General features: G+C 47.4%; 1 protein-coding gene across 1 annotated transcript in view; it reads right to left on the bottom strand.

Annotated features, from left to right (window-relative positions):
• The window catches only part of GRM4 (glutamate metabotropic receptor 4), a 141,408-nt gene extending 115,866 nt beyond the window's left edge, over positions 1-25,542 (bottom strand). The window contains exons 1-2 of the mRNA XM_072945225.1: positions 24,103-25,542; positions 18,110-18,184 (exon numbers count right to left, since the gene is read on the bottom strand). The gene's annotated coding sequence lies outside the window, so the exon portion shown is untranslated. The remainder of the gene's footprint in view (positions 1-18,109; positions 18,185-24,102) is intronic.
• Positions 25,543-27,334: the final 1,792 nt, after the last annotated feature.

Below are 27,334 nucleotides of genomic sequence, written 5' to 3'. Positions count from 1 at the left end.
AAGCCTTGGAATTGTTTCTAACTTGGCCACTGACTACACTCTTGGCCAGCAGAGGGCACTCCAACACCCCTTTTGGTCATTTCTCCTTTCCACCCATTCCTTCTTTATAAAGGTGCTAGGAACACTGGCAGGTGTGAAGGAAAGTAGAATAATCACCAACCATTTATTGAGCACCTGCTGTGTCCCAGGCACTGTGATAGACCCTCTACACAAGTTCATTTATCCCTCAAACAACCCTTTCAGGTAAATATTATTACCCCATTTACAGGTGAGGAAACTGAGGCTCAGGAAGGTAGTCTTTGGAAACATTTTTCTACCAGGTGTACACAGCTCCTGAGAAGAGTCCACCTTCATTCACTCAGCAAACTGGAGGCTCAAACTAAAAGGCCTGACTTACAAAAGCAAAGATAAGGGAAATGCAGCAAGAGGCCGTAAACTGCAGGCCGGCCAGGCAGCACCTGGATACAGACCAGGCTCGGCCAGAGCCCTCTGGGAGCCCGGCCCCTTCACTCTGGCCTGCTCTCCTCAGCCGGTCTCAGGCACAGGTGTTGTCCATGGTCCTTCCAGCTTTGTTCTCTCTGGAGCCCTGGGGCCTGAGGCGGCCACGCTGCTGCCTCTTGACCAGTGCCCTCAGCCAGGCCTGGGCTCGGGGCCACCAGGGGACCCACCATCTAGTCTCTCTGCCCTGGCCGGGGCCTCCTGCCTGCGCTCCAAGTCCAGGGGCTTTGCTCCTCTGGGTCTCCAAGGACCCTTTGCCGTCAGCCAAGCCTGACCTGAGCCTGACCCCTACGGAGGGAGGGAGGCCCTGGCCCCAGGCCCAGCGGGTTCAGTCTTGCGGCCTCTGGGACAGGACTTCCTGGCTGGGGTTGCCGGCCCAGGAGGGCTCCCTCGACATCAGCAGTCACCCCGCTGTGCCCAGTAAGAGCAGGGCCACCCACCCCAGGGACCACCCACCCCTGGCTCCTTGTGTTGCTCCCCAACGAGGGCCCTTGCTGAGCCAGCCACCTGGCAAGGAGTGGCTGCCCTCCGGGAGGCTGTGTGGGTCACCAGGTCCCCCAGTGGCTCAACTCAGTGGGGCTCTGTCACAAAACACTTCGATTTTCGCCCTCAAATCCAGCTTTTGGCCTCTTTTCCAACCCTTCCCACCATGTCCCAGGGCTCTCGTAATTTTCAGATGCAAAAATGTTTAGTCACATCCACTGCCAATATAAACTCCACCTCACAGTGGACCCTGCTTCCTCCTTCCAGTTACAGCCCATGCCAAAGGGCCTGCAGCGAAGGGGAGAGGTGAGGAGCTCAGTTTCACTGTCCCCTGCTGGAATCATGTCCCTGGGGGTGTCAGTATCACCCTGCTGTGTGGCTAACATCTCATGGGTGGGACTGTAGGCTGGCAGGGTCCCCTGCCTGTTCAGTGCCCTGTGCTCGCTCCACCCCTCAGCACCCACCCCAGGGTCCACCACACCTTTGCTGTTGCTAAGGTTCCTTTGCCCAGAGGCCAGCACTCCCCCAGGGAGACAAGCAAAATGGCCCTAACCGTCCCTCAGGGTCCACTTGGCCATGGGAGACTCATTCATCCTGGCCCTGCGTTTTCCACCCCCTACCCTGTCTACTCCTCTTTCTCCTGCTCAGGTGCTCATGGGTGAAGATCAGCCTGAACCCGAGGAAGCAGATGTCCAGCCAGGGAATGAGATGCCTGGCTCGCCTTTCCAAAGGCATCTCAGAGAGGAGTCCCTAGTGTTCCCCCCATAGCTGGCCCTCTCCCTGGCCCTTGATTTCTGTGGATTTCCTAAGCTCCTGTTCATACAGACCCAGGTGGGAACTGAGGGGTAGGTAGGAGATGGGGTAACAACAACAACAAGAATAATAATAGCAGACACATATATTGCTACCTAGGTCCTGCTCACTGTTGTCTCTCACATGCACTGGCTCATTTAATCCTCACAGCAATCCTGGGAGGTGGGCACCATTTTACAGGCGGGGACCTGCGGCTCAGGGAAATGAGGTAACTTCCCCCAGTTACTTAGTTCAGTAATGCACCATCCCTACTGGTGAATGGCAGAAGTTACCAGTCCAGAGAAGCCAAACTGGTTCAGCGGCTTTTAAACAGGCGCTGGAAGGCAGTCTGCCACCCAGTAGTGTCTCCTTTCCCTAGAATGTGAATCCAAACACTTACTTGTCCCAGCTTTGATTCCTAAGTGACAACAGGGGTGTCTGTCAGCATCCTTTCCTGCAATCCGAGATTGTCAGCTCCTGCCATTTCCCCCTCCTTCTCCCCCATCATAGTAACTCACTGAGTGTCGACTCTGTATGTTGTGGCTAATCCTTACAACCCCTTGGAGGACCAATTATTAAGCCCATTTTACAAAAGAGAAAACTGAGACTCAAAGAAGCTAAATGATTTACTCAAGACCACACAGCTTGTTTGTATCAGAACCAGTCAAAGCAGCATATGGGATGCCTGACTCAGAATCTGAGGTCCAGCAAAGTCACTTAATCAAGATGTTTCTTGCAAGTTCAGGGCTGGGTGCTGAGGACACCAGTTGACTGAGGCAGCCCCTCAAAAACATTACTGCCCAGTGAGGCAGAGGAAGAGGTTGGCACTGGTGCAAAGAGCCCTGAAGCCACCGCCCCTGCTGTCAGGGCCACCAGACATGTGGCACAACAAAGGCCAGGCTGCTTTTCATGGGCAACGTATGTCTCACTCACCACCAACAGAATGGACACACGATTCCTCACCCACTCCATGGGTCCCTGCTTTAGCCAAATCCAACATATGGAGATCTCATTTTACAAAAACATTAAGGCGAAGTTATTTGCTTTACCAAAGAAATGAATGCAGGATTTTTTCATAATAGATTTTTTCAAATTTTTTTTAAGTATATAGATGAAAAAAAAACTTCTAAAATACAGAAAGGCAGAAAACAAAATAATAACCACCCATCATCGCACCATGTAAGGGGCAAGACTGCAAAAGACAGAAAACCTGAGCAGCACGGGGAGGATGTATTGGCTCACACCAGCAGACCACAGATAATAGAGGAATGACGTAATCTCCACCCTCTCTTGAACCTTCTTTGATCTCTCAGCAGGCTTTCATTCTCTGCAAGCTTTCTCCCCGTGCGGGGGAAGCATGACCTCAGCTTCACTGAGCTCACATCCTCTGGTGTTGCCCTGAAGAGGAAGAAGCTTCTCTTCCCACTCAAATTCAGAAATTCCCAGGGAAGAGAGGCAGAATTCCATGATTACCAGTCATGTGATCAGGCTGGGAAAGAAACAAGTAGTTCTCCAAAAGAAGGGGCTGCTCTTCTTGCAGACAAAAGGATAGATACCACTAGGGGAAAATCGCTCTTCATATTTGATATTTAGTGCAAACAACCACACCCATGCAGGATGGTTTAAGTAGAAAGGAAATTATTAGAGAAGATAAGTGATCTTCTGCTTTGGGAATTAGGACATCATAATTAGATAGATTTCAAAATGGAACTTCAAGAAATGAAAAATATGGATGAAATTATAAACCTTATTAAAGGTATATTAGATACAGCTGCAGAGAGAATTAGTGAGCTGAAGCTATATTCAAAAAAATCACCTGGCAAACAATTCAGGGAGGCAAGGAAATGTAGAGTTTGAAAGAGATTTTAAGAGATGTGGAGAGAATACGAAGATCAATATACATTTATCAGAATCTCAGAAAGAGAAAATAAAGAGAAAGAAAAAAATGATTTTACAAATTCAGGAAAGATATAGAATATTTAGATGATGAAATTAAAAACTTGATCCAATAATCACATATAGAAACCTGCAAAATTAGCAAATAGGTATTACCCTAAAGCACACATGGAATATTCACAAAAACGATCACATGCTAATCATGGAACAAATGACTAAAAAAAAAGAAATCCTAATAATTCAGTATCATGCAGAACATAGTCTCTGAGCACAATGGAATGACATCATTAGTCATTAACAAAATAAATAAATATATAATGTCCATACCTTTGAGAATTTAAAACATACTCTGAAAATAAACCAGGTTTGGGAGTTGGGAGAGTGTGTGGGAATTTAGATGAAAAAAAGATTGGCCATATGTTCCTAATTGCTGCTGGACTCTGCTGATAGAAACCTAGGAGTTCATTATATGTTCTCTTCTCTTTTATATATTTTTTCATAATAAAAAATTTTTTAAATACTCCAAAATAGCTCGTGTCGAACAATTGAAGGTAATTTTTGAATATTTAAAAATAAATATTAGTGGAAATACATCAAAACTTGGGGGGATACAGTAAAAGCATTGAGTAGAAATACATGGCATTAAGCTCTTAAAGAAGGGCTGAAAATTAACACGCTAACTGTCCAAGTTAGAAAAAGAACAGCCGCAAAAATCCAAGGAAAGAGGCACTCAGGACATGACAGAGAGGAGCAGAAATTAAGAGACAGGAAACAGCATACAAGGGAGAGGACAAGGTCCAAAGTTGGTTCTACGACGATACAGAGAACAAACTAGTGGCTACCAGTGGGGAGGGGCAATGTAGAAAGGAGGAAATTAAGAGGTACAAATTATTAGGTATAAAACAAGCTACAAGGGTATATTGTACAACCCAGGGAATATAGCCAATATTTTATAATAACTATAAATGGAGTATAACCTTCAAAAACTGTGAATCACTATACTGCACACATGTAACTTATATAATATGGTATATCAACTATACTCCAATAAACGGAGGGTGTAACAGCTCAGTGGTAGAGCACATGCTTAACATATACAAGGTCCGGGGTTCAATCCCCAGTACCTCCATTAAAAACAAACAAACAAAACACTTCAATAAATAAATAAAATTTTCTTAAAGAGTTGGCTCTGTGAAAAGACCAATTAATTTGGCCAAGAATAAAAGACACTGAAGTCACAGGTAAAGTCACAAGTAAACAATTAGGAAGCCTTACGGCTGATGCAGTGGAAAACAAAGGACGAAGTGCAGGCCCCTGTGAAACCTCTGCGGGCCGGAGAGCCCAGGTCAGCTCAGCTGCCCATGATCACTCCACTGGCCCGGGGCTTCAGCATCAGAACCTCAGCCCCTTACATCCACAGCCCTGAGAGCCAGTGCCGGGCTCACCACTGCCAGGCTCACCACTGCGCTCACCAGGACGGGTCTGCCCGAGCCCACCTTCCCCACGCCCACTGTCTCCCTGCACGAGTGTCTGACCTGCAGAGCCCCATCACAGCCTGTGCTCTAGTTAGGAGACTAGGGAAGCACGTGTCTGCCTTCTTCCTTGGACAGACAGCCCTCTCCAAACTTAGGGGGTGTGTCAAAAGATGCTGGAAATGGTTCAGATGATAATTTTTATGTTATATGGACTTTTTTTTACCACAATTTAAAAAAATTTTAAACGCTGGAGCAGCCACAAGGCATGTCAAAGGGCCGCTACAGATGGTGTTAGTAGGGACCCTGAGTCAGAGACAAAGGACTTTATTGCTCAAAGTGCAGCAAGCAGCATGAGTTTCAGGTGTGCATCAGGGAAGGAAGAATGAAGGAAATGGGACAAGTCTTTTCCCCTAAGGGGTTCTATTTTGTTGCACCAAGACTGTGATGTCCCAGGGGACGTGACTCTGTCCTAGGGCATATGTGAGCTTTCCTTAGGGGTGGGTCTCCCCCCTGCCAGGCACCTGACAGAAGGAATGCCTTCCTGTATGACTCCTTCCAACACCAGGGCCTCGTGCTGCCAGGGTCCCTTTGCCTGTGGAGGGCTCTAGGGGGCCCTGTGTCCACTTTCGGTAAACACACATCTTTGCCAAATGGCGGAGGGCAGGCTGCCTCTTCTCTCTACTTGCTGTCCTTCAACTTTTTCTCTTCCTACACAAATTAATCAGGAAAGTCAACATCCAAATTATAGGAAGTGTAAAGGACAGGGCAGAAAAAAACAGAAAATAGGAGGATGGAAATTATTCAATCACAATAGCCAAAAAGTGGAAACAATTCACATGTCCAACAACTGATAAAGGGACAAATAAAACATGGTATATCCATATAATGGAATATTATTCAGCCATAAGACGAAATGAAATATTGATACACGCTACAATATGAATGAATCTTTAAAAGGGTTCTGAGCATAATTTCCAACGTGTTGGGGTGGGAAGTCCCCCACATCACCAAGGACATTTCTCCAACAGCAGCTGGGTATCCTATTATAACTCAATTCTGACACCACGTACCTGGAGACAGCATCAGATTCACCAGGTCGAGGGCTCATCCTCAAAATTTCCCCCACTCCCAGCTTCAGACCGACCCGCTGTAAATCAGAGGTTCCCACAACCCTCTCCTTGGGTTTGATTAATTTGCTAGAGCAAGGAGGGAGTAGTAGAGTGCATGCCTAGCATGTATGAGGTCCTGCGTTCAGTCCCCAGTACTACCACCATTAAAATAAATAAATAAACCTAATTACCTCCCCTAACCCAAAAAATTTTCTAGAGCAGTTCAAAAAATTCAGGAAACCCATTTACTCACTAGATTATCAGTTTATTGCAAAGGATATTAAAGGATACGAATCCACAGCCAGATGAGGAAATACATAGAGCAGGGGACTTGGGAAAAGAAGCGAAACCCTCATGTCCTCACCCCTCTCCCCAAATCTCCACACGTTCTCCAACCTGGAAGCTCTTCGAACCCTGTCCTTTAGGGTTTTTAAGGCTTCATTACAGAGGCATGAGTCCCTAAATCATTGGCCATTGGTGACTGAACTCAATCTCCAGCCCCTCTCTCCTCCCCAAGGTGGGGAAGGGGCAGGACGGAATGTTCTAACCCTCCAATCACATGGTGGTTCTCCTGACAACCAGCCCCCATTCTTAGGTGGGGTCCAAAAGTCACCTCATTAACAGCAAAAGACACCTTTATCGCTCTCACCACTTAGGAAATTCCAAGGGTTTTCGGAGATCTGTGCCACAGATGGGAGACCAAATATATATTTCTTAGCATAAATCACAATACCACAACCTTGAAAACATTATACTATGTGAAAGAGGCCAGACACAAAAGATCACATATTATATGGTCCCATTTACTTGAAATGTCCAGAATAAGCAAATCCATAGAAATACAGAAAGTAGATTAGTGATTGCCTAGGGGTGAGGGAAATGGAGAGATAAAGGAGGGGTAAAAGGTGTAGGGCTTCTTTTTCAGAGTAATGAAAATTGATTGTGGTGATTATTGCACAACTCTGTGAATATCTAAAAGTCATCGAATTATACGCTTTAAGTGGGTGAATTGTATATTTCAATAAAGCTGTTTGTTTGGTTTTTTTTTTTAAACAAGCATTAAGAACATCTCTCTGATCTGAAGAATGTGCGTTTCCAAGCTAAAAGGGCCCAACAGGTGCCAATACAACGGATAAAAATAAATCCTCACCAGAGCCCAACATCATGAAATTTCAGACACAGATATTCTACCAGCTTCCAAAGAAGAAAAAATAGGCCACATTTTTTCCTAAAAAAGGTCAGAAACTAGAATGGCTTCCAGCTGATCAACAGCAACATTGAAAGCAAGAAGACAGTGCATCCTGGCTTCAGCATTCTGAACGAAAGTGATTCCCAGCCCAGAATTCCATAGCGAGCCACACTAGCAAGCAAGTGTGAGGGTCCAGGCTTCTGCGGCCCTGCCTTGTCTTGAAAGGTTTCCCCCATCCCAGCCCTTCTCAGAAAGCGGGGGATGCGTTCCATCAGTAGGACGACCTGGGGTACAGTAAAGAGGGTCCCCCAAGCAGAGGGGAAGAGACTCCGGGAAAGGTGGAGTAAAGAGAGTCCAGGGTCACAGCGGGGCACTGGGCAGAGGGCAGCCAGACCACAGTGAGATGCCTCTGCTGTCTTTTAAAATAAATAAAATAGAGTCTATATGTTCCTAGATAAGAGAACAAATGCTGATTCTATATAGAAGAGATGCTGTGCTCAAAAAGGCAGCCTGGCGCAACTCCCGCCTGCTCTCCATCACCTGCTGGTGAGGTTCCTCTCGGCCCTCGAGCCCAGCTACCCGGGTCAGCTGGGACCCTTATGCTTTGACCTCCTGCAAGTCAGAGATTCAGGGAAGCCTGCTGCCCTCCCCATTCCTGCTGGACACCCAGATGCAGGCCTCCCCATGGACCTGCAGGGAGCCCCAAGTTTTCAGGACTCATTCATGATCTTACTCACCAACCTTCAGAAGGGGTTCTTGTCCTCTCAGGAAAGCTGCAGGACGACTGTGGCCAGACGCTCTGTTCGTTTGACCCTCCTGGGGCCTTCATCTGATCTCCTTCACAGCTGAGCTTGGGCTTCCTCCTTTTTTCATTCATTTATATGCAAATCCCGCCTGATAAAATTTTTTAAGTTTTTCTTTGGGTTGAGGAGAAAACAGAGTGGAGAGAAGAGTGTGCCCAAAAGCCATGAAGTCACAGAAGCCAGCGTGCAGTGAATACAGGTGAATGCTACTAAAGTGGAAAGAAGGCAAGAAGTTGCAAGAAGTCACTCCAGCGAGGTGGGCTAGAGGCCCCTGGACCATGGGAGCCTGCAGAGCAGGCTGAGGGCTGGGACTTTAGCCAGCAAACCAATAGATGCCCACACCCTCTCCTGAAGTTCATTCCCAGACCCTCCAGTGGGGACCAGAGCAACCCTGAACATTGCTGGTGAGAGCCCCAGGGCAACTGCTGTCCCGCTGCCCTTGGCTGCCTGGCCTGGAGGTGTCTCAGGGCAATGACCAGACACTACATTGCTGACGCCTAAGCTACCTCAAAGCCAGAGGGTCCAAGGGTGACCAGGGCTGGCCAAGGAAGCTTGTCTCTGTTCCCCATCACACTCGGGGTTCCCAGTCCTGGACATGTGACAGAGTCTGGGCTGTGGCCCCAGCTCTATCTGTCCTCAGTAATCAGGAGAGAGTGGACAATGCCATTGAAACGCGAGATTACCTCACCGGGCCACAGATGAACATCTGGAAAAGTTGTGGGATTCAACCGTGGTAAACTGAGCCATAATGTGGATAGTGGAGTGTTTTTTTCTCCTGAGCTTGCACTCCGGCCTCCCTAGACCAGTTTACCCCTCAGTGCTTCCTTTCCCACCTTTCCTGCTTGCCACAGGCCTCAGGGGCCCTTGGTTTTCCCTCAAAAGACAGGAACAAGGGTTGGGGATTCATCACAGTGTCACAGCGCAAGAGCCCAAACTGGCCCAACACCAGCCGAGGTGCCAGCCGCCACCGCAGCCGCCCCGGCAGCCCTTTTCAGGGAGGCGTGGCAATACCGAACACAACCACGAGGTGGCGCTAGGAAACAGCCCGAGACGCCCAAACCGAGACCCATGCGGGCTACATTTTTCTTTCTCTCTCCGAGTCGCCTATGCAGCAAGCCAATCCCCATTCAGTCCCCCTCCCGCCCCAGAGCCCTAGTTCATAAGGGAGTGGGCTGGTGGGCAGCTGGCCAGAAAGGAGTGGGGAAAGCTGTGCGGCCGCCAGGACATCCTCGTGGAAGGAGCCTCGGGACAGCTTCGATCCAGGGCAACCAGGAGGCGGGACTGCACCAGCATTATCGGGGGTCCTGGCGGTGCCCCCCATCAGGTATGAGGCGCTCCCTCCCTTCAAGGCCCACTGGGGTCAACCCTGCTCCCCTAAACTGTAAAAGGGAGGGGCCGGGGCCGGGAAGAGAACATGGAGGAGAAAGAGAAGATATTGCCTCTGGCAGAGCACCTCCCATGCCCAGCTCTGCCTGTGTCCAGCCCTAGGCCAGCCTTAAGTCAGTATTTCTAACCCATATGGGGATGGTCCTGTTCCGTGACTTGCCCAAGCTTCACAGCTCATGGTGGTAGGAGGGTGGTGGGAGCTTGCTGTCATTGGAACTCATGTCTGCCACCCCCACCCTCCCAGGCCTCCCTGTCCACACCTGGGCACCTCAACACCCACGGAAGGGCACAGGTGCAGAGCTTGATTAGGAGTCAGCCCAGGCACCTGGGACGTGCCTGAGCAAGCTGGGTCCTAAGGACAAGCTCCCCACCCTCACCCAACCCTGCCCGTGAACTGGAGCCACCTCCCCTCCTACGCCATACCCCCTGTTCCGGATCGATCTGAGGCTTTGGAACCCCTGCAAACCTAGATTAAAACTGCTTCTGCACTTACTGGCTCTGTGATCTTGGGCAAGTCATCCAGCATTTCTGGGTCTCACTTTCCTCATCTGTAAAATGAGCATGTTCACTCCTACCCTGGAGAAACCATGCAGTTGAAAGAAAATTCCTGGTGGCTAGTAAGTGGATGATCAATAAACTCTGGTTATTGAATATTTACTGACCCCCGTTTTGTGCCAGGTCCTCTGCTGGGGCTCAAGGGACCCCAGAGATGAACGAGATGTGACTGCTGACTGGGGTAAATAAAATTCATGCTTCATAGATAAACAAGATTATATTGTATAGCACAGGGAAATATATACAAGATCTTATGATAGCTCACAGAGAAAAAAAGTGACAATGAACATATATATGTTCATGTACAACTGAAAAATTGTGCTCTACACTGGAATTTGACACAACATTGTAAAATGATTATAAAATCAATAAAAAATGTTAAAAAAAATAAAATCCATGCTTCAAAATTCAGGCAGCATTTTGCTGATGTTAAATGTGGAGGCATTCAAATGTTTATATATTTCAGAGTATAGATGTGCTGCAGATAATAGGGATTACAGCCACCCTTTATTCAGTACACACTGTGTGCCAGGTTCTTCACCTGCATTTATTCAACTGCGGGCCTCTGTAGTGGGTGTCAGGTACTCCGCCACGAGCTGGGTAAGGCAGTGACAGTCTAATGGGGCACAGATGACAAAAAGTCATGACACAGATACACTCATAATTGAGGCACAAGTCTCAGAGGGACATGTGCAGAGCAGGGGGCGTGTTCTGAGGGTGGTGGTGGGAGCATGCGCCCTGATGCAGGCAAGAGGGGGTGTTGTCAGTAACAAACTAAAACAATAAGAAACCACTAAAAGTCAGTCTGCTTTTTATTATCACTACGTACCAGTAATTCTAAACAAAGTCCTCCCCGCAAAATGGTTTAAAATCTCAACCGTTGTTTCAGTTACTGTTGACTTTTAATAATATATATGTAAGTTTCAAATTAGCACATTTTTATTACTTATCCTTTAAGGAGCATTGTATTCTGTTTGGAAGTTACTTGGGAGAATTCCCAGTCATTTAGCCACACCCAATGCTCAGGAACCCAGCTACCCATGGTCATGTGGATGCAGAATTGTTCATGTTCACTTCAGGGGAAAGTTGTGTCTGGAATCCCTGTTGTACTGTCCTTCATTTAAACAGTAAGTTTGAAATAAACATTGGTAGCAGAGTTCTATGTGATCATTTGGAACTTTTATTTGTTTAAAATTTTTCAACTGAGAAAAAGGTATTTGAAAGCTGCTAGAATCAATCCCGAAGAAACTGCAGTTTCTGGAACTTATTGTGAAATGGATTTTTTCTGAAGTTTTGCCAAACTTATCCTTATATGTAAGTCTTTCCCTAACTATCTGTTTATCTATTGCTTCATGTGAGAAAAAAAAATTCCCAAATAAAAATTAGTAAAAAATATTCTTTGGTCAATTATGATCGAAGATAAATTGACAAATATGCCTAAGCTATTTCTTGAACACAAATATGCAAAGATAATTTTGACAAGTCATTGACAAATTTACAAAAGACTGCAAAACAAAATAGTATTACTCATTACTGCAATGAATGTAGGTATACAATTTTCTTTTTTGTCAAAAATATGTATTAATGTAATTAAAAAGTATTAATCCATTACTTTTTTTTGGTACTATTTGTTTTATTTTATTTTTTACCATGATGATTATATTTTTAAAAAACAACAACTATCTGATCTGGTAATTGAATACCTAGTTATGCCACCACAGTCAGGGAAGGCTTCCATGAGTGACATCCCAGCTGAGATTTGAAGGATGAGATGGAGATGGCCAGGAAACTGTTATCCAGGCAGAGAGGAGAGCACATGCAAAGGCCCTGAGTCAGGGCAGAACAGGAGAATCTCAACAGCAGCATTATGGCTAGAGTGGTGTGGGAAAGGGGAAGGGCCACAAGCTGAGACTCCAGAAGGCAGCAGGAGCAATGTGATTGGGGTGGGATTTCGTTCAACTGTGAGAAAACCCAGAAGTAGTGACTAACACTTGATCAGAGTTTATTTCTGTTTCCCATAAGAAAGGCCCAAATGTAGGCAGGTGTGTGCATAAGTGTCAGGGACCAGACTCATTCTGTCTTGTTGCTCCACCAGCCTCAGCAGTGGCTTTCTCCTCATAGCCCAAGATGGCTGCCTGAATGTCAGCCATCATGTCTGCATTCATATCAGGAGGAAAGAGGAAGGAAGCCCCACCCAGCCACGAGTAAGAACACAACACCTGCTTGCATCCAATTGGCCAGATTTAATCTCACGGCCCCAGCTAGCTAGAAGGGAGGCTGGAATACGCAGTCTTTATTTAAATGCTCTTGTGCCCAGGTACAAATAGGGGTTGTCTTTCTAAAGAAGAAAATAATAGTGGGGGAGGGGCTAGAGCCTCTGTCACACTAGACAAGAATTTGGTCTTTATCCTAAAAATAATGGCAAGCCATTGAAGGTTTTAAGAACAAGAATGATGTGATCATACCTCCACTTTAAGATGGTAAGGAATGGCTGGGGCAAGCTGAGGTGGCCTGAGGAGGAGGAGGCTCCAGCAATGATTCAAGCATGGGGTTACAGAGGTGGAGTAAATGTGAATAAAGTAGAGGAAGGTACCAAAGAGGTCAAGATCACTACCGGCAGGTGGGACAGTTACTGAGATTGGCCAGAATGCAAGAAAAGCAAGTTCGTGGGTGACATCATGAATTCAATTTTGAACTCATGATGTTGGAAGTGCCTGTAAGACACCCAAATGGGGGTGTTGGCAGGTAGTTGGATATACAAGTCCAAAGCACAAAGAGTGGTCCCAAAGGCAGACAGGAGTGAGGGGTTCATGGTAAGGAGATGCTATTTGATGCCACGGGCCAGATGGACACACACATGTACAAGTGAGAAGGCTCGGCCTGGGACTCTGGCAGTGATAGGCTGGGAAGAGAAGGCAGAGAAGGAGACAGAAAGAGAGACCAGGGATCAAATGAACAATAAGAGGGAGAGGATTCAAGGAAGTCACAGGGACTAAGTGAGAAGAAAGAAGCCTTCTGGCCAAACCTGACCTGTACTGATGCAGAGGCGGGAAAATGATGGGAAAACCTGAAGTGCATAAGTGTCAGGGACCAGACTCATTTTGTCTTGTTGCTCCACCAGCCTCAGCAGTGGCTTTCTCCTCATAGCCCAAGATGGCTGCCTGAATGTCAGCCATCATGTCTGCATTCATATCAGGAGGAAAGAGGAAGGAAGCCCCACCCAGCCACGAGTAAGAACACAACACCTGCTTGCATCCAATTGGCCAGATTTAATCTCTGGATTAATCTGGGGAGACCTGGGGTCTATACCTGGCCTTGACATTCCCTCTCTGGAACTCAATTCCTCATCTGTAAAATGGGGCCAAGGCACCAACCCTACTGTGTAGGCACCATTGTTGCTTCTCCAACACCTTTCCTCCTGACTCCCTAACAGAAGCCCAGTTTTACTGGAGTAACTATGGCAGAGGTTGCCAATTGCCCCAATATCCATTCTCCCTTCTCTGTAGAAATGGAAATTTCAGCTAAGCACACGACTGTCTGGCTAAAGACTACACTTCCCAGCCTCCATTGCAGTGAGGTATGGTTACTGACTGCATGAGTTGTGTTACAGGAGAACCCTGAGCTTAGGAATCCTTTAAAATAGGAACTAAACAAACCTGCCCTTTTATCTGAAGGAAAACACTATTTCTTAAGGTTGTTCACTACACAAACCTCCTTGAGAGACATGGAGAAATACAAGAGGCCCATGGAGAACTGTCTCCCAATATTGCACTAATATTGGATTTTGAATGAGCAACGGTGTAATTATGGCCACTGAGACATGAAGATGAATTGTTCGTGGCTTCCTGGAAAGTTCTCTTCTTTCATTGTATGTTTGTTATATTTAGATGTGATGCTTGGTGACAGGCAGCCATCTTGTGACCATGAGGAAAAACATGATTGACCCCCTGACAATGGCAGAGAGATGAAGGTTAAAAACAATCTCAGTCATTCATAATGCTGTTGAACCACTCAAAAACCAGCACTGGAACCACTACACCTCTGGTCACCTTGTTACAAGAAAACAGAAATTTCCTCCTTGCTGAAGCCATTTGAATAAGATGTCAGGTTGAGGTATCTTGAATCTTGCTGCAGTGCAGCACACCTCTCTCCCTCTTAGAAGTGTTGTGAAACCACCCAGTGCAAAAGCTCAAGTGTGAGAGACAGAGCTGACCTGATCCAGGGGATGGGGTGATACAGCTCAGTTAGGAGTTGCCTTATCTAAAAGCATGGAGAAGTGTCCCTTGCCTCCCTAACAGCAGAGGACTGGACCAGTTGGCTTAGTGGTGTCCCTTCCAGCTCTGAGCTCTATGGCTGTGTGATGCCATCTCACCCCCCACAGCACAGCTGCTACTACATTCCATGGGAGTAGGCATGAGGGAGGGACCCCTGTATTTCTGCTGGGGAGGTACATGGGGGAGAACGTTGGAGGCAGGAGCCATTTCCCCTCAAAATGCCCATGGGAGCTTATTCTGCCTCACACTCCTCACCCAGGGAAGCCCCAGCAGGGCCCTGAGGACAGCCCTCAGGAGAAGTTATGACAAAGGGAGGCTGTACAACCTTGGGGGGAAGGGTTACTCACAGGGGAGTGAATCTGGACCACCTAGGGTGGCTTGGGGGGTGGGAGGGATCCTGAGGAGGAGCAAAGCCAGGTGACACACTCAGTGGTTTCACAGTGTAGCTCAGGGCTATGGGTGACAGATGGTTTGTCAGATCAGTTCATCAGGACTAATGGGCTGCTCTGTTACCTGCCCACGGAAAATGCTGGTGCAGATCCGAACGGGAGCTTTCCGAAGACACTGATTTTCAAGCCAAATATGATTCTAACGGGGAAATTTCAGGTACCTTGAACAAGCTGGTGGAGCGTATTTGGGGGAAAGGCAGTGATCATATTACCCTTCAAATCCTCAAATGACCCTTCTTCCAATTCAATTTTAAAGTAACTACTGCGCACCTAGAGTGTGCGGATGAAAAAGCTACAACTGCTGCCCACCACTTGCTTGACATCCTGGAGGGGGCAGGGGACACAACTGTCCTCTTGGCTCAGGCTCACTCCCTGCATCAGCCTTTCCACAGCACCCCCTCCCCACCCTGCCATCCCTTGCACCCTTCTGCTCCCTGTCAGCCAGCCCCCAGAGTCCCTCTGTCTCAGTGGAGTTAGCCACCCCACCATCGAAACAGTTCCTGTGTGGATCTCCCCCCACTACCCAGGCTGTGCCCAGCACGATGCCAGGCAGAAGGAACAGGGCGGGGGGTGTGTCCTGAAAAGCACTGAGGAGGGTGAGGCTGGTGTGGGAGCTCCCACCAGGAAAGGCTTGGATAAAAGAGGAACAGAAGGAAGGGGCTGGGAGGTGACATGTCAGGTGGAGGGAACAAGGGTGCAAGGAGACAGAGACCAGGCCCTGGGGGCTGGGCTAAAATTCAGCTGGCCAGGCTAGATGGAGGAGGCTTTGAATGGCTTCAGTGCCGCAGCAGGGGGAAGCCCCTGGAGAATTCTGAGCAGAGAGATTAATTCTCATAAATCTTGATTTGAACAATCACAATGTGCCAGGGACTAGCTTCGGTGTTTTACACGTATTTCCTTTTTCAATCCTCACAACAATGCTATAAGATGGATATTAGCATCCCATTTGATGGCAGAGGACACTGAGTCGCCACAACTACGTGGCAAAGCTGGGACTTCAATCGCTGTCTCTTCTGGCCCTGGACCCACCATGAGTTAACATTTAGTGAGCACCTGCTGAGGCCATGTGTAGATGGCACATCTCTTAATCATCCCAACTGCCCTTCCTGGAACTTATTAGAGGCCACCACTATGCTACACCCTCTTCCCCCTTTACCCCAAGAAGTGGCGTCAATCTTTACTCATGTAAAGCTTTCAACACCAGGCAGGCACAGGGCAGCCCCCGCCCCGAGCACGAGTCAGCAGCCCTGTGAGCGAGCCACTTGGAAATGGCTCCTTCCGCCCCATCAAGCCTTCAGGCGACCCCAGCCCTGATCAGCATCTTAACTGCAATCTCATGACAAACCGCAAGCTAGAACAACCCACCTAGGCAGCTCTCAGACCCCTAACTCCTTCTTGCTAAGTTTTGGAGTGACTTTTTACTCATCAATAGATAACTCATGCAGACTCCATTCAGGGGCCAGGCCCTCCTAGCCATGTGACTGTGGGCATTTTTACCTTGCTAACCATATGTTTTCTCCAGCTCAAACCTTCTGCTCAACTCCTGACCAATGCAATGAGTAGCCCCCTTTAAATGGTCCCTCCCTCAGGCATGGGAACGCGGCATGTCCTAGACACCTAGACAAATGTCTCTTACATCACTTCCCACCATGGTTCAGGCCTTCATCATCTCTCCCTTCAGTTACTGAAACAGTCTTCTCACTGATTCTCCTGTCCTGTATAAGGCTGCATATAACAAAATTCCAAACTACCAATGGGACAGGTGAAATAGGTGAAGAGGATTAAAAGGTACAAATTTCCAGCTATAAAATAAATAAATCACTGAGATGTAATGTACAGCATAGGGAGTATAGTCAATAATATTGTAACAACACTGTATGATGACAGATGGTAACTAGACTTCTCTTGGTGATCATTTTGTAATATACAAAAATATCAAATCACTATGTTGTACACCAAAAACTAATATTGTATATCAATTATAATTCAATTTAAAAAGATACCAATGGGTTATACTAGCCAGAAGTGTATTTCTCTCTCACATTTAAGAAGTCAAGAGGCAGGTAGTCGAGAGTTAGCATGGCAGACCACTGTGTCAGGAACCCTGTCTCTTTCTGTTTGGTTGCTCTGCAGTGTGTGGCTTTCATTCTCCAAGTTTTCCTCATGGTCTAAAATAGCTGCTTGTGCTCCAGCCATCATGTCCACAGTCTAGCCATTAGAAAGCAGAGAAAAAGAAAACATCCCTTCCCTTTAAAAACCTTTTGCTTATTTTCCATTGACCACATCTAGCAAGAGCGGCAAGGAAACAGTCTATTTTGAGGGTCATCACATACTCTACTAAAAATATAGAAGTTCCTAGTCCTCAGGAAGAAGGAGAGATCAGGCATGTGGGACAACCAGAAGTCTTTGCAACACTCTCCACACTGCTGCCTAGTTAACAGGGTTTTATTATTACTTTTATTTGCTTTTCATTATAAAAATAATATAGCATAGAAAGCCAAGGCCCAGAGAGGAGTAACAGGGAGTGAGTGGCTGTGCCAGAAGTGACCCTGAGCCTCAGTCCCTCTCCAATCTGGCCTCAGTTTCCTCCACAGGTATTATTTTATAATTGGTGTGATGAAACACACAAACATACAACAAAAGAGCATTCGGTTTTGACCTAAGTTACAGAAGAAATGGAAAACAAATATATATAGTCATATCTTTAAAATAACAAAGAAGGGTCACCCCCATGTCCCAAGGACCAGGCTCTTTTCTGGTTCAATTCTTGGAGTCAAGAAAAATTATAACACCCTCTTTGCAACTCAGATTGTATGCCTCAAATCTACAACATACTGTAAATATAAAACTTTCACTGTTAAGTGATTGTAATGGGAAACAAAGTTGGAATATGTTTGAATTGCTTAGATTTTTAAAGATGACATAATCTGAAAGAAATGAACTTAAACTTAAGATTTAGACTTTAGGATATATGTAGATGTTAACGGTGTTGGGGATGAGCACACAGGACCTTCCCTTAGGGGTCACACACTTCTGTACCATTTGAACCTTACAATAAGCAGGGATTGCACACGTAATTGGGAAAAAAAGATGTTTAAAATAAATACAATATAGCTTATTTATACTCTTCCCAAATAAAATAATACATGCTCATTATAGACAATACAGAAACATATAAAAAGACAATTTTAATCACTCACAATTTTACCCTTCAGCAAGATCCCCATTGTTAACATTTTGGTACGATGCCTTCAATCGTCTTCCTACACTTGTACCTGTGAGATGGATGGATGGATAGATAGATAGAAAGAAAGAATAGACAGATTTTAAAAACAAACTTTGGATCATTCTGAATAGTTTTTTCCAAGATTTTACTATGAAAAGTTTCAAACAGTCAGCAAAGCTAAAAGAATTGTTCAGTGATCACTCATATCCACCACCTAGATTTTTCCATTAACAATGTGCTATACTTGCATTATCACATGGTTACCCAACTGGATACAGTTGTTTTTTTCAAATTATCATACTGTAATAGAGACTTCTTTTGGTGTGCATTTCTATGAATTTTACATGTACAGACAACCACATGGTTAGGATTCAGAACATGCTATCATCCCCCCAAAATTCCCTCTTGCCACCTCCATATAGGCATTATTTCCCCCCACCCCAAAGCCCTGGAAACCACTTCTCTGTTCTCATCACCGTTGTTCTGTCTCTTCTAGACTGTCACATGAACCATGTATTGAACCATACAGTGTGTATCCTTTGAGACGGGCTTCTTTCTTCCACATTAATATGTGTAGCAAGTGTTTGTCCCTTTCTACTGCTGGGTAGTATTCCATCAGTGAACCACAGTTCATGTGTCCATGCTCTCAGTCTGGGTTGCTTCCAGATTTGGGTGATTATGACTAGAACCGCTATCAGCATTCTTCCATAGGTGTTTGTGTGAATGACAGTTTTTATTTCTCTAGGGCAAACATCTAGGAGTGGGATTGCGGGGCCACCGATGTTTCAATTTGCACTGACCCCATAGCTAGTGACACTGAGTCTCTTTGCATGTGCTTATTTACCATCTCTATGTCCCCGTGGGTGAAGTGTCTGTTCAAATGTTTTTGCCTGTTTAAAATTGGCCATTTTCCTACTGTTGTTTTAAGAATTTTTAATAAATTCTGGTTACAAGTCTTTTGTCAAATGTGTGACATGTAAATACTGTAATACAGCCTATAACTTGTCTTTTAGTTCTTGTAACAGTGTTTTTCACAGACACTTTTGATATACTGATGAAGTCCAATTTATCCATTTTTTTTTCATGGACCCCAGTTTTAATGTCATGTTTTAAGAACTCTTTGACTAACCCCAGGTCATGAAGATTTTCTCCTGTTTTCTCCTAGACATTTTATAGTTTTAGGTTCTATGTTTAGATCTATAATTCATTTTGAGTTGATTTTAGTATAATGTGGGAGATTTGGGACAAGTTTCACTCTTTTTGCATATAGCTGTCCAGTTATTCCAGCACCATTTGTTGAAAAGACTATCCTTTCTCCATGAAGAGCTTTGCACCTTTGTCAAAATCAATTGGTCATATTTATGTGGGTCTATTTCTGGGCTCTCTATTCTGTTTCATTGATCTGTGTCCATTCCTCTGACAGGACAACAGTCTTGATTAATGTTGCAAGCCCTGTTATTGTTTTTTAAGTCCTAAAATCAGATAATGTCATTCTTCCAATTTATTCTTTTTCAAAAATGTTTCAGCTATTCTAGTGTCTTTGCTTTTCCATATAAATTTTAGAATCAGCTTGTCTGTATCTCCAAAAATTCCTGCTGGGATTTGATCAGAATTGTTTTAAATCTATAGATCAGTTTTATGAACTGTGCCCCCCAAATGTGTTGAAATCCTAACCTGAGCCAAATACATCACTTCAAAATGTGACTTTATTTGGAAATAGGGACACTGTAGATATAATTAGTTAAGATAAGGTCATAGTGGAGTAGGATGGGTCCTTAATCCAGTACAACGAGCTCCCTATAAGAGAGGAGATAGACACACAGGGAGAACACGTATGACAACAGAGGCAGATGTTTAAGTGCTGTGGCTGCAAGCCAAGGAACACCAAGGATTGTGGGCAAATCACCAGAAGCTGGAAGAGGCAAGGAAGGACCCTCCCAGAGAGGATGCAGAGAGCATGGTCCTGCTGACACCTTAATTTCAGACCTCTAGACTTCAGAACTGTGAGACAGAAATTTCCACTGTTTTAAGGCACCCAGCTTGTGGTACTTTGTTATGGAAGCCCCGAGGAAACTAATACAATCAGTTTGGGGAGAAATTACATCTTTACTATGTTGAGTCTTCCAGTCCATGAACATGGTATGTTTCACTGTGTATTTAGAGCTCCGATTTCTTTCATCAACATTTTATAGCTTTCAGCTTAGACATCCTGTGAATGTTTTGTTAGGTGTATACCCAAGCTTTTTTTTGTTTGTTTGTTTGTTTCTTTTTGGAGCCATTACAAATGCTATTGTCTTTTTAATTTGCTTCCAATGGTTCATTGCTAGCATACAGAAATGTGATTGATTTTTGTGGGTTAATCTGGTACCCTGCGGTCATGATGAACTCATTACTTTTAAGAGTTCTAGATGTCTTTAGCCTTTCTGATGCATTTACTCTCTTTGAAAAAATTTTATTAATTACTCTAAGGCATTTCATGATGCTTCACTCTAAATTTATTTTGGCAATTCCCTCCTGTTGGACATTTATATTGTTTCCTTTTATTATTACTACTACTATTATTAATGATAGAATAAATTTCAGATTCTGGGACATAAATCTCTGACCCCTTTTCCAATTAGGTCAGAGGAGAGATTCCTTGAAATGGGATTAGCAGGTCAAAGGGCCGAACCCTCCTCAAGTACTACTCATGGTTCAGCTGCTTTCTAGAAAGGTCAAACCAACTCTTTCCCATCAGCTACATATGAGAGCAATCAGTGCTCTGAAACGATGCCAGCATTAGGAATTATCACTTTAAACCTCTTTGCCATTTAACAGGAGAAAAACAGTATCTCCCTTGCATTTTAAAGTAATCCTTCCTAAAATGGCAACCTGTTTCACCCCTGCTGAAAACCTTGCATGGCTCCCTATTACCTTCAGAATAAAGTCCATGCCCCTGGTTGAAAGGTAGCTTCCCCAAGATCAGCTCCCACTTACTCCCATGATTGTCAAATTCTGCTGCTTTCTTCTCCTACCCCAGACACGACAACATGGCTGATTATTTCTGAAACCCACGACAAAAGCTCTTTCCCCTCAAGGCTCTGCCCATGCTGTCTACTCAGCCTGAAATACAGGTGTGCTCCCCCTCCCCCAGGTACCCAAGGGGGCACCCAGAAGAGGTTTAGAGTGGCTGATCTGGAGCGAGACTGACTTGCGTTCCAGCCCAGCCCTGCTGTGTGGCCTTGGGAAAATTACTCAACCTCTCATGCCTTAGTTACAACTGTAAAATGGCAGTAAGGATAGCAGCTGCCTCATAGGGTTGTTGTAAGGATTAAGTGAGTTAATAAGAGTAGATCAGAACTGTGTCTGGCACTTGAGATGTTATCAATATATCTTAGCTACTATTATTGTTGTCATTCATAGCTGCCCCTCCCTAACCCGGCCTGTCACCCATAGGAAGAAGCCCCGCTGTCACTATTCTTATTCCGTTGTGTTCCTTCCAGAATGCATGAGCCACATGTTTCTCATCCAAATGAAGCTAATAACCTAACATGTGTTTCACAAACTCACTGTGATGATTTAAAGAGCTAATAGGTATCTGAGTGCTTTTTAATGTTGTATATCATTTTGCTGAGGGTATCATCTCTGCCCACCCCCTACCCTTGAAAGGAAGGAGCAGGGTAATGATAAGAGCTGTGACTTCCTAGGTGCCAAGTGCTGTGCTGCCTCAGAGTGCTAGCCCTGCAGGGTAGCAGTCAGGGCCCTGGCAGAAAATGAGACCCAACCCAGGGACTCCAGGGGTCTTTAGTGAGGAGTGAAGGGAATCGATGAGGAGTGGTGTGGCCCTGGGACCAACAATGGCAGAAAGTCACTGTGATTCCCAAGGCTGAAAGGGCAAGGAGCAGATGCTACGTTCCTAGAGCTGTTATCAAGGAGGGACACAGCTGCAGCCAGACCAGGAGACAAGGCAGGCCCAGGGCAGAGGAAGGCGTATCCCAGCTTCTCTCAGATCTCCTGCAAGTGGGTACTGCCCAACAGAAAGCCAGCTGGCGTGGAGGCCCAGGGATGCAGGCCAAGGGGCCAGCCTTCCAAGCACAGAGCAGATCAGAGCAGGGCTGGATGGAGAGGGTGAGGGCGGCAGAAGAAGGGAAAATAACAAGCACGGGGAGATCGAATTATGCTCCTCCACCACCTCCCATTTTGCAGATGAGAAGATTGAGGCCCAGAGACAAGAAGTAACTTGCCCGCTGTTCACAGAGCTTGGTGAGGCGGAGCTGGGAGAGAACCGCAAGGCTCCGGGGCGACGGTCCCTCCGCCCAGCCTGCCGGGACAGGCCGTCAGCCCCAAGGTGTTAGCAGGACTCAGGGCGGCAGCACCCACGCGCTTCTGTCTCCGTGCGCTCTCCTCCCTTCCTCTCCCTGTCACTTGTCGATCCTCTCACCTTGGCCTCCGTGAAGGCTTTTGGCTCTCCCTTTCTTGTCTCTGTGTCCTTCTCCACTTTATCTCTCTCTCCCATTTTCTCAGTCTCCTGGTCTCCCTCTTTCGGTCTCTCGGTCTTTCTCTCGGCCTTTCCTACAGCAGGCTCTGACTTTTCATCCAACCCCCGGAGCTCAGTTTCTCTGGAGCCTGTACCCCTGTGCCCCTCCGTCTCCCATCTCCTCCTCCACAGCCCCCCACCTCTGCCAAAGCCTCAGTCTCCCCGTCTCTCCGCAGGGGCAGCCGGTCCCCGCACGCCCCGCCCCCTGTCGCCGGCCCGTCCTCCGCCCCTGCGGCAGGCGCGGTGGCAGGGCCAGGGGGCGGGGAGAGCGGGGCTGGCGCGGCGCCCAGCCTGAGTCACACGCATGAGGCAGCGTGAGTCAGGCGCGGAGGGAAGTCCCTACGGAAGGGGCTTTCGGAGCCGCAATCGAATCGCAGGGAAAGAGAAAGTGTTCGGAAGGCTCCTTTGACACAGTGACCTTGTGTGAGCCAGAGCCGGACACACCCCACACCCTCCCCGCAGACAACGCACACCCCCAGCCCACCGAGGCCGTGGGCCCTCCCTGCGTGGCTCCCAGGTGCGTGGCCGGCGGCTCCGGAGGGTGGGCGCGCAGGGACTCCCCTGTCGGGGCGGGTCGGGGGCTAGCATCAAGGGTCCCAGCGGCTCTTACAGTCTGTTCCTTCCACAGAGCAGCCCCTCTCCCAGCTTCCAGCATCGCTCACCTGCAGCTAGACCCCAGACCCATGTGCCCACACGCACTGGGGAGCAGGGTGTCAAGAAGGACCCTTTGGGGGTAAACCAGATCACCATGTCAAACCCTGTGGGGTAGTAGAGGAGATGGGCAACCTGGGGTCCTGGAGGGATGAAAGATCCCCTCCCTCAGGCTCCCCTCCTAACCCTCAGAGACTGACCTGGAATCAGATTGGCTCCATTGAACTAAACAAATATTTACTGAACACCTATAATAAAATACAGCGCCAGGCTCTGAAAACCTGAAATACAACAGTGGACAAGACAGTGAGCAAAATATGTCAACTCCTGCCATCCAAGAGCTGACATTCTGGGGGTGGGTGGGGAAACAATAAATAATAATTAATAAACAAATGATCTAGAACTAGCACTGTCCAACAGAAACAAAATAGGAGGCACACATGCAGTGTTAAATATTACAATGGTAAAAAGAAACACATGAAATTAATTTTAATAATAGATTTCATTTAATTTAATACACCCAAATATTATCATACACAGAATATTAGTGAGTATTGCTACATTTTTCAAAATACTTAGCCTTGGAAAGCCAGTGAGGATTTTATAGTGCTTCCAGCACCTCTAAATTTGGACTCGCCACATTTCAAGTGCTGGATTGCCACCTGTGCCAAGTGGCAACGTGGTGGACAGCACAGTCTAGATGTTAGATAAAGTGATGGAATAAAAAAAAGTAGAGCAGAGTAGGGATTGAGGTGAGCTCAGTGGGGTGGGGCAGGATTCAGAAAATTGAGACTGCATACATTCTGATTCCTGGCTCTGCCACTGGCCTTGGCAAGTCTTCTGACCTCACAGATGAGCCTCAATTTCCTCACCTATGAAGTGGGGACACAATTCCTCCTGTGTGGATGGGAGTAGTAGATGTTATTTTTGTCCCCACCTCCTCCAGCTGTCTGTAGCAGTGGTGAGCACACAGCCTCCCAACCTGAGTCACATCCCCTCCACCTCTAATACTTAGTGGCCACCAAATACTGCCTAGCCCCCCACCCACACCCCTAGACCCTCCATCTTTTATCCATTTCTACCCCTTGTAACAGCAAGATACTTTACCTCTTTGAATCTCTGTTTCACTGACTGTGTGATGGGTACTTTGAGCTCTTGGGATAAAAGTATTGCTGACTTCTAGAGAGCCAAGCCAACACCTTAAACTGGACCAGGCCAATGCTGAGATGGATGGGGCACCAGGTGCTAAGCTTACCGTACTGAGAAGATGAATTCCTTCTTTAGAAACAAGGATTTCTGCCCATGAAAGCCATCCTGCCCCCAAAGCCCCTTCCCACCAAGCAAAACTGCCTGAAAAAGGGATGCATAGGAACTGTGGACGGAGCCCAGAGAACAGGGGTAGAGGATAGAGAACAGGAGGGGTTCTGGATCACCTTTATACACCGCAGCCCACAAACCCAAAGGAAGTTTGAGAATCAACAATCAGTCCCTTGCTGGGGGACTTGCTGGGGGACACTGGGGCTCCAGATGCCCCAGCAAGGCTGGAAGTGGGAGAGGGGAGCAGGGCCCAGAAGCACCCAGACAAAGGAGGAAGCAGGCTTGGGATGCAGACCCACCCTCACTCCACTCCACTCCCAAGGCCTGGGAACTGGCAGGGCACCCTGGATGGTGACCCAGAAACCTGGCTGTCAGCAGCTCCTGCCTGGCACTGCCCACATCGAGTTCCAATGCTTCCGGCAGTAGTCCCTGGCAGCTGCCAGCAGGGCAAGACTTCGGGTTTTCTCTGCTTACAGGCTCACCCCTCTACCCCTAGAGACCCACTCCAGACTCTCCGAGGCTGCCCACATCCCAGGAGCTATTATTTCCCCATCATCCAGATCTCAGAAATAAGGCAACGGTGGGGAGCCAGGAGCCAGGAGGAGGGTCCAAGTCTGGGTTTGCCATCAGACTGCCCCAGGGCCACTCAGGTATTCTAGTCCCAGAGGGCCACCAACCCCCTAGTGGCTGGAAAATTAATAAAGAAAGTAAGAAAACAAAGCCGGCCACTCAATTCAGTAAGGACAAGGCCTTAGAGGACAGACGACCCCTAGGATTCATGGGGTTGGGGAGAGGCCTGGAGGCCGGGGGAGCAGGTTGTAACGAGGTTTAAGCCAGGTTGGTGGGAAGGGGAAACTCTTGGGCCCCTCCCCGCCGCCGCCATCTCCTTCTAGCCGGATTCTAGACCAGCAGGCTCGCCCAGCTCTGCCCGCCTCCCTCCTCCTCTGCTCTCCCGCCAGTGGCTACCTCCCCTCCCCCACCCCGCTGCTCTCCCCTCCCCCCAGCTACCCACTTCCTCCGCCCCTCCCCCGCCCCTTTCGCTCTCATTCATCCATCCATTCACCAAACTTTTGCTGAGCACCAAGGCCCCCTCAGGCCTGGTGCTAGGCTCCGGGTGTGGAGAGGAACCAAACAAAGCCCTGGAGGATTCTGGCGAATCCTGGGGCTGGTATTGGCTCCTCCTCACACCCCCAGCCCACCTCTGCCTCAGCCCAGGCCCCCTGCCCTTCGACCTCCACCCTACTTTCCTTTCCCAGTTGACTCTGGCCTGTGGGGCTGTGTGTCCTGCCCGGCATCCCATGTGCTTCTGGGATCTGGTAGGAAGCACCCACCCTCACCCCCTCATTCCCAGTCTGGAGACCCCAGGGCCACACTCTTGACCCTAAGAAAAGTTCCAGATGAGGGTTCAGAGTGGCCTGGAGGGGACAGAGCACTATGTGACCTAGGGCATATCTCCCCATTGGGAGCAGCGTCCTCTTCCAGAGGCAGAAGGAAACTGGCGGGACTCAGGCCACCCCAGAGTTAGGGTAGAAGGGAGCTTCCCCGCAACTAGTTACCGGGGAGGTCACTTTTAAAGGCCCCAGGGGTCACTCTTCCCCTTCCCCTTCCTGTACCACTTGGAAAGGAATAGAGACAAGAGAAACAGAAGTCAAAGACCATTTGAGGATCTCCTGATATGACCTGAGGCCCGTTGCTGTTCCCAAAGTGTGACAGGGGTGGGAGTGGGTGGCTAAAGCTATAGGACTTGAGTCCGCAAGTCCTACAGCTGGTAGATGAGCTGACATGGACATCCAGTCCCAGCAGGCACGTGGCAGAGGGGAGACCAACCCAGCCCAGGGCCTCAAGGGCTCCAGAATACACCCTAGCCCACAGAGAATGCGATCACAGGCCCGCAGAGAAGCGGCCACAGGCCCGCAGTTGCCGCCCTAACACTTCCTTCCACTGGCTGGCGCGGTCTGGGCTTTCACAGGCTGTACAACTTTTGTGGTTGTTATTGTTGGGGGGGAATCAGGTTTACTTATTTTTAGAGGAGGTACTGGGGATTAAACCCAGGACCTCATGCATGCTAAGCATGTGCTCTACCGCTTGAGCTATCCCCTCCCTGCACAACTTTACAGGGTGTGTATTTTCAGCCATTCCTGGGTGGGAGGAGGCAGCATGTTTGGGGGCATTTTACCCCCAGAGACTGTTGTACTGGACATGGTCAGTTTAGACCAAAGGGATTTTTGTTCCATGCAAAATGTAAATCTTACACTCTCCCCAAGCACACTCTGGTCAGCTGCCACCACTGTCCAGTCACCAACAAGCAACCCAGCTAGTCTGCCCTAGCCAAAGGGCCAAGAAGGTTGTCAGGTGGCTGCCAGCTTCTGATGACTAAACCTGAGACCAAGGGGAAAGAAAAGAAAACAGCTTCCCATGATTGGTGGCAAACTATACAATCTAAAAGTAATGCCTGCTAGAAGTGAGTCCTAACCCAGGAGATCGCTTGATAATGATGGTGCAATGATGTTAACCTACTGAGACAAAAAACAGATGTCTCTGTAAGGTGCAGAAGCCCTGTCTCACTCAGTTTGGGCAACTTGATCACTCCCATGACAATCTGCTGGATTCCTTGCCCTTTTCCCTGCCTTGAAGTTTGGGAACAGGTCTCTAAACTGCTGCCCTGTGGCTTGGCCTCTGCTGATAACTCTGGCTAATCATTCTTCATTCAACACA

The sequence above is a fragment of the Vicugna pacos genome, chromosome 20, assembly GCF_048564905.1.
Source record: "Vicugna pacos chromosome 20, VicPac4, whole genome shotgun sequence".
Lineage (NCBI taxonomy): Eukaryota > Metazoa > Chordata > Mammalia > Artiodactyla > Camelidae > Vicugna > Vicugna pacos.
This window is presented reverse-complemented; position numbering and strand designations above follow the sequence as displayed.